The sequence below is a fragment of the Schistocerca americana genome, chromosome 2 (genome assembly GCF_021461395.2).
Source record: "Schistocerca americana isolate TAMUIC-IGC-003095 chromosome 2, iqSchAmer2.1, whole genome shotgun sequence".
Lineage (NCBI taxonomy): Eukaryota > Metazoa > Arthropoda > Insecta > Orthoptera > Acrididae > Schistocerca > Schistocerca americana.
In genome coordinates, this window is record NC_060120.1 from 143,122,916 (window position 1) to 143,131,659 (window position 8,744).

The 8,744-nt window shown below is 40.7% G+C and overlaps 1 pseudogene; it reads left to right on the top strand.

The window, feature by feature from the left end:
- The first annotated feature begins 8,376 nt into the window (after positions 1-8,376).
- Positions 8,377-8,494, top strand: LOC124597700 (annotated as a pseudogene).
- Positions 8,495-8,744: the final 250 nt, after the last annotated feature.

Below are 8,744 nucleotides of genomic sequence, written 5' to 3' on the forward strand. Positions count from 1 at the left end.
CGTTCACCGTCTATATCTAGACTCCACAAGCCACCTTATAGTATGTAGTGGAGGGTAGCTCTGGTACGGATGTCATTTGCTCCCTCCCTGTTCCATTCACGAATGATCCGTGAAAAGGACAGTTGTTGGTAAACTTCAATAACAGCTATGATGTACCCGGTTTTCTCGTCTCGTTCATTCCGTGAGACATGTAAAGGACATAGTAAAGACACTGATGTGCAAAACAAAGTACGAAAGTAACTTTAGCATGATGTTCACAGCCCTGTAACACAGGTAGATAAACTTCCGACCACACACAGAGAAAACTATTACACCACGGTACAGTACAGAAGGAATCTGAAATAAATACGCAACGAGACGAATAGGAAGAACACTTTTATGCAAAGATAACAACTACACTGATGCCGCCGTGATTTATGTTGTTCCCTTGGGTATTGGCAAAGACGGGCCGTGGTTCCTAACAGGGTGTGTAATAACGCCAACGGCGATGCAAGCTCTGCAACGTGTTCTCATGCTGGCCAGCAAGTTGGTATGGAGTTCTTTTGGTAGGGCGATCCATTCCTCCATCAGTGCGGCTGCAACTGCTGGATGGTCATGGCGCATGTGGACATGCTGCTGTACGTATCCCCGAAGCATCGCACACGTGCTCGATGGCATGTAAGTCTGGGGGCCTCGCAGCTTAGAGGATTCTTCGAATATCCTTCCGTTACAAGAGCTCTTCCACCTGCGCTGTTCGATGCGGTTGGGTATTGTCATCCACAAATACGAAGTCAGGGCCGCATGCACCCATAGGGTAGGAGTGCGGTGTCGCAGTAAACTTGGCTGGTGACTACAGCGTGTTCAAAGATGCATTACGTGTTCCTATCTCTTGCCATATGCAGGTACGTGCCATTTCTGTTCGTCTTATTGTGTATTTATTTCAGTTACTTTCTGTACTATGCTCCAGCAGTACTTTCTGTGCGCGGTCCAAGTTATAGAATTGATAAAGGAAATATGGATAAAGGAGGTAATGCCTAAGGATTGGAACATGGGGATTATCTGCCCGTTACACAAAAAAGGCCACAAGTCAGAATGTAGTAATGATCGTGGAGTCACTCTCTTGGACGTAACATGTAAGATAAACTACCGGCCATTAAAATTGCTACACCACGAAAATGACGTGCTACAGACGCGAAATTTAACCGACAGGAAGAAGATGATCTGATATGCAAACGATTAGCTTTCAGAGCATTCACACAAGGTTGGCGCCGGTGGCGACACCTACAACGTGCTGACATGAGGAAAGTTTCCAACCGATTTCTAATACACAAACAGCAGTTGACAGGCGTAGCCTGGTGAAACATTATTGAGATGCATCGTGTATGGAGGAGAAACGCGTACCATCACGTTTCCGACTTTGGTAAAGGTCGGATTGCAGCCTATCGCGATTGCGGTTTATCGTATCGCGACATTGCCGGTCGCGTTGGTCGAGATCCTGTGACTGTTAGCAGAATATGGAATCGGTGGGTTCAGGAGGGTAATAGGGAACGCCTTGCTGGATCCCAACGGTCTCGTATCACTAGCAATCGAGATGATAGGCATCCGCATGGTTGTAACGGATCGTGCAGCCACGTCTCGATCCCTGAGTCAACAGATGGGGACGTTTGCAAGACAACAACCATCTCCACGAACACTTCGACGACGTTTGCATCAGCATGGACTATCGGCTTGGACACAATGGCTGCGGTTACCCTTGACTGTGTATCACAGACAGGAGCGCCTGGGATGGTGTACTCAATGACGAACCTGAGTGCACGAATGGAAAAATGTAATTTTTTTGGATGAATCCAGGTTCTGTTTACAGCATCATGATGGTCGCATCCGTGCTTGGCGGCATCGCGGTGAACGCACATTGGAAGCGTGTATTCGTCATCACCATACTGCCGTATCACCCGGCGTGCTGGTATGGGGTGCCATTGGTTTCACATCTCGGTCACCTCTTGTTCGTATTGACGGCACTTTGAACAGTGGAAATTACATTACAGAGTTTCATATGTGTTACGATCCGCGGCTCTATCCTTCATTCGATCCCTGAGAAACCCTACATTTCAGCAGGATAAAGCACGACCGCATGTTGCAGGTCCTGCTGGGGCCTTTCTGGATACAGAAAATGTTCGACAGCTGCCCTGGCCAGCACATTCTCCAGATCTCTCACCAACTGAAAACGTCTGGTCAATGGTGGCTGAGCAACGGGCTCGTCACAATACGCCAGTCACTACTCTTGGTGAACTGTGGTATCGTGTTGAGTACAAAGAACGTTTTCCAAATCTATTAATCTAATTAGGGACATAAGCTTTCCATTACTCCGGACTCAACTGATCTTCGCAGAGGACATCTAGCAGTCTTTCAAGTCTTTTGAAAACAATTCGTGTCAGTATTTTGCAACCGTGGCTTGTTGAGCTGATGATTTTGTAATATTCATATCTTTCACAACCTACAACTGAACGATATGTGATGCTGTATAAGCTATGTGTATGATATATTTATTTTACTTGTTCATCTAAAGATATATTAAATAAAGGTTGAACTCTTATACAAGATATAATTCAGGGTGGCTACTAAAAGATAGTCGTTAGTATATGGTTTTAACCTCGATAAGAGCTGATTGATCACTAGATTTATTTAAAAGTAATACATTAAGTTACTGAGAGGCTCAATCGCTGGATATGTGTTAGGATCAACTGGCAGTATCTTCAGCACCACGTAATTTTCTTACTCAACAACAGATAATTTGAATTCAACAAGCTGCGGATATTTCTCTAGCATCAAAGAATAATGCACTTTCAAAATACTGATTTTTTGGGTGGAGAGCAGGTTGAAAGTAGACGACTCACACTTTAAATATCATTAATTAGACATCAGTGTATTTCTAGGTTGAGCACTTAATAAAAGGAATCTTTACTTAATAAGAAAAAAAATTAATTGACCTAGATACATTCGCACAAGGGAAATCGCTGTAGGATGCATCCTATTAAACAGAAGTTGGGATGTATGGGATAAATCGCTAGCTATAAGACTGAAAATCAATTCGAACTAGACGGAACATTTATTCTATACAGCCAATTAGACACATATTACACATTTTCATAAAAATGAATGGTTGATGATGCCTGCTTTAGATAGCAAGTGAGTGCAAAAATTACGCATAAACCTTGATTCATGGGCTTATAATTCACTGGATACTAACAAAGCAGGAATAATGCTATGCTAAGGGAAACACGCACGCCTTTCATATGCACACTATAGACAGGAGAAGGAAAAGAAACAAAAAGAATTATAATATGCACAACGGAAAGCTCGATAAAGGTTTGCTCCGCCGGCGTATCACATCAACCGAAAATTCATGCCATAGAATTGAATGGAAATTACGACGCGAAATGCTATTCAGATCGGAAATAGAGACTCAATAATGCAAAGAAATGCGGATGTACCTAAAACAGACCAGAAAACAACCATGCGGTCGAACAAGGTATCGTGCAGAATAAACCGCGAACGTTTCCCATTTCCGACGAAATAAAGATAGGAAACAAGCAAGAATCGCATTTATAAAATAAACTGCGATCCTAAAGTAATCGCAGCCTCAAGCTCGTGGCAGCCACATCCGGTAGTGCAATCACCCAACGCCACACACAGAGAAAAGAAAGTACAAGGAATTACAATTGCAGAAATTTGTGTAAAAAATAATATGTATTCGAATGGAAGTTAATTTGAAATCTATTAATAAAAGGAGGAACTGGAGGGCGATGAACTGAAGCCTCGTTCGTTTATCGAGCACGTGCTCCAAGCCACAGAAAGCCAGACCAAGAGAAAATATGACAATTCTGAAAATCGTTTATTACAGTGAATGAATTACCGACATAAGAAAATTACCGCAATGTAGTTGCAAAAGGAAGCAGATTCCGAAAACTGGAGGCTGTGTAAACTATATGCTTGCACGTGGGTTTGAACAAAAAAAGGCACGTGTGTTAACGAATAGAAATTACAGAATAGAAATGGATGTATCGAGACAAAAGAATTAAAAATATAAGGAACGCAAGCACACGCACATTCACACCGAGAAATGAGAGTACTAGCTGAAACCAAGCATAACTCACGCACCACACTTCCACATTCCTTAATTTCGCCTGAACAAAGTAACTACCCACAGAAATTGAATTTTTGCAACATCCTGACATTTGCTAAACTGAACAGGCTATGCCACATGATTATTAAGATGTGAAGCTATGAAAGAAATGGATCAGTGCGTCAGATGGGCTGACACATCATCTCAGTTACTATACTCAACTATTGCAAACGAGCTACAACGAGCAACCTCATTCACCAAATCCTAGGAATGAGTGAAGAGCACCCTAGTAAACTCGGGGTACACACAGGTAGCGGAAGTGGTCACAGATAAATTACGTTTTTCAACGGAAAAATGCCATATATACTTTCACTAATGAAATATTAAATGCTCTGAGTAACCGGATGTCACCCGTTGAAATTTTTTGTGATCTCTCAAAGGACTTTGATTGCGTAAATCATGGAATACTTGTAATCTCCACCTCACTTATCGACCTTAATGACAGTGAAAAATTAAACAGCGTGTACCTAATGGAAATTTCGGAAAAGCAATCGTCATCGAAGTTAAACTGTCGGTAAAGAGAGAGGAAAGGGTTACATCTAAATTAAAGGAAAAACGCAAATGAAATTGGTGGAAATTAATTTTGAAAAAAGGTAAAGTTAATAAAGAAAGTAACTGTGCGGTGGTTCCATTAACAATTAACTGGCGTTAATTAGATATTTGAGATTTGGGGAAAATTACAGTCGCCAGTCCTATGGACAACTACTATAATAACTGAAAAAGAAAGGTTGATGCACATATAATTAGCACTAAAAGCGTGGTAAGTGAAGGTTGACACGTGTTGTGTGAAAACTGAATGTTTGTCAGAAGTAATAAAGTTCGCTACACTCTGACTTAATTTAGCAAAAGAATTAATAAAACCGGAAAATTGTAAGTTAATTTAGTGACTGGATCTAATAGTGAACTTTGTTTATGAAGCACTACGAAATTAAATAAAATAAGATTAGTCTTGGGCTACCTCAACAATCATCTCAAAAGCTACTTGAATTTACGCAATTTAAAAACGAGAGATTTAATTTTGAACCTGAATTAAATTGTTCAAATGGTTCAAATGGCTCTGAGCACTATGGGACTTAACTTCTGAGGTCATCAGTCCCCTAGAACTTAGAACCTAACAAACCTAAGAACATCACACACATCCTTGCCCGAGGCAGGATTCGAACCTGCGACAGTAGTGGTCGCGCGGTTCCAGACTGAAGCGCCTAGAACCGCGCGGCCACACAGGCCGGCTTGAATTAAATGATGTTGAACAATTAATAACAGTAAAATTTCGTACGTACCAAGCTGAGCTGCAGTCACAGGTAAGCTAAAATATGGTAACAAAACTAGCACTCTTAATTTCTGCTTGTGTAATCTATATATTGTAGCCAGCTATGAATACTTTAACTGAACTTTGAAATTAAAGCAGTGAAATGGAATGACATTACTTTAATGCTGGCGTTTGAATATCAACGACACACGGTTTCATTTCGGAAAAGGAAGGGACCCTGCTTAGTAAAGCAGCTGGGACAATGAGCAACAAAGGTTCATGCTAAGTTGCTGTATTTTAGTGATGCAAATGGAACAGTTTGAAAAGCTGAGGTCTGCCATACAGTTCTGAAACTTTAAGTGCTGTCAGTCTTCCTTGTTGGTTGATTGAAGGTTTGAAGTCGTCGATCGAGGAGGTGGCGACAATTACTCATTGTCGGACGTAGCTGTTGCAGAAGCTGGATGTTGGTGCGCCTTCTTCTCAACACGGTCACCGGGCGAAACGGACTCTTGATGTGTGCCAGCTAATGTTTCCCGTCCGCGACACCGTGCCAGAAACTATCATAGCAAGTCGAGCCCAATTACATGCTGCCAAACCCCGAAAGCGCGGCAACTCGCGGGAGTGTCACTCAACACACCTTCTCCACCGCTCTACTCCAACCAGACTCTGCTCTGCCCGCGCTCCACGCGGCAGAGTTCACTACCACAGATCCTAAACACTTTGGTTCTCCACATGACTTATCGATGTAATCGTTCGATAGCATAGTTTTCCCTAGGTAAGACCCAGCGTAAAAATACAAATAGTATTTACGAAACAAACCAATTATACATCAACGTAAATGCATATATTACAACATATAAAGACACAGAAATGTCATATCTTCAAGTAACAAAATATGGAAAAAATTTATAGTACAGTAGATGGAAATAGGAGGATATGCATTTCCGGCGTTACATACTTCTAGATAAGCTCAACTACTGTGGTATCAATGGGACAGCGCTCAAATGGTTTAAATCATACCTAACTGGAAGAGTGCACAAAGTTGAAGTAAGCAGTTCACATAAGATGCAAAAAACTGGTGATTTCTCAAACTGGGGAACAATCAAGAATGAGGTGCCGGAAGGTCCGGTCTTGGCTCCTCTGCTGTTCTTATTATATATTAATGACTTGCAATTCTATATCCACGAAGAGGCAAAGCTGGTACTTTTTGCCGATGATACAAGTATAGCTATCACACCCAACAGACAAGAATTAACTGATGAAATTGTAAACGATGTTTTTCAGAAAATCATTAAGTGGTTCTCTGCAAATGGGCTCTCATTAAACTTTGACAAAACACAGTATATACAGTTCCACACTGTAAATGGAATGACACCATTAATAAATATAGACTTTGATCAGAATTCGGTAGCTAACGCAGAATATTCAAAATTTCTAGGTGTAAGCATTTATGAGGGGTTGAACTGGAAAAAACACACCGAAGATCTGCTGAAACGTTTGAGTTTAGCTACTTATGCTGTGTCATACAAATTTTGGCGATGTACATCTTAGTAAATCAGCTTACCACATCTATTTTCATTCTCTGCTTTCGTATGGCATCATATTCTGGGGTAACTCATCATTGAGTAAAAGACTGTTCATTGCACAAAAGCGTGTAATCAGAATAATTGCTGGAGCTCATCCAAGATCATGCTGCAGACACTTATTTAAAGAGCTAGTGATCTTCACTGTAGGGAGCTTCACTGTAGCCTCACAATATATATATATATATATATATATATATATATATATATATATATATATATATATATATTCATTTATGAAATTTGTTATTAACAATTAGAATGAATTCAAAAGTAATATCGGTGTACATGGCTACAACACTGACAGATAGCCATATACTATTTAAAACGAAATTAAAAAAATTTCTGTATGGCAACTGCTTCTACTCATTAGATGAATTTTTGGATATAGTGAGTGAGTAATTTCCCCACCTGCAAAAAAAAAAAAATATATATATATATATATATATATATATATATATATATATATTGTGAGGCTAAAGTGAAGCTCCCTACAGTATATATATATATGTGTCATGTAATATTTTGTGTAATGTAATATCTTGTATAGACACCTTTTATTAACCTGACACGTCCCACATCATTACGAAGTGTCGTATTCATGATCTATGGAACATGTACTAATCTAATCTAATCTTCCACACTTTGCCAACTTTAGCACAATAGCACTTCGATCAGAAGGAACCGAATCTCTTTGACTCACTCTATGTCTATAAAATATTTTGTTTAACCGCCGGGAAGTTTACCCACAACCAAACACAATGAAAACACAATAAACAGACAAATTCAATAACTCTGTCATTAAAGAGGATAGGGATCATGGAAACATAGATATACTATTTAAGACATCTTAACCAAAGATGAGGAAGCCACAGGAAACACGCATGGATACTTAATTGATCTACACATAAAGGTGTAAAACACATGTAAAACAGACATGGTTTAAACAGACGTGGTTTCAGAAAGTGTATGAAATCGTGGTTGATAACGACATACTCAGCTGCTGATTCCTTCTCACGCCATGCTTTACTGAGGTTGTATGAGGTGCTAAAGACATGGCAATGAAGTTAAATTTTAGTGAAACATCGTAAAATGGCCTAATCTTTCACAATCTTTGGAAAAGAAAGTATTACATTCTTCTTGAAGTCTCATGGTATTTCACCCGTCTCATGTAACTTATATAGAAGTTGGAATAGTTATATCATGGTATCTCGATAGTTCTTAGGGATTTTCATCTATTCGAGGTGTCTTATTTCGACTTACATATCCCATAGCTCTACTACATCTTCTACCTCCTCTTCAGCTATTGCAGAAGACAGCGTTCGCGAAAGATAGACCTCCTGGAATTCTTGATCCAATACACACGTATCTTTACACTTCAGGGCAACGGCCTTGCCGCAGTGGTTACACCGGTTCCCGTGAGATCACCGAAGTTAAGCGCTGTCGGGCGTGGTCAGCACTTGGGTGGGTGACCATCCAGGCTGTCATGCACTGTTGCCATTTTTCGGGGTGCACTCAGCCTCGTGAGGCCAATTGAGGAGCTACTCGACCGAATAGTAGCGGCTTCGGTCAAGAATACCATAGTAACGACCGGGAGAGCGGTGTGCTGACGCCACGCCCCTCCTATCCGCATCCTCCATGAGGATGACACGGCGGTCGGATGGTCCCGGTAGGCCACTCGTGGCCTGAAGACGGAGTGCTTTTTTTTTACACATCAGATAAAGATACGAGTTTCCCTTAAGGATTCCAG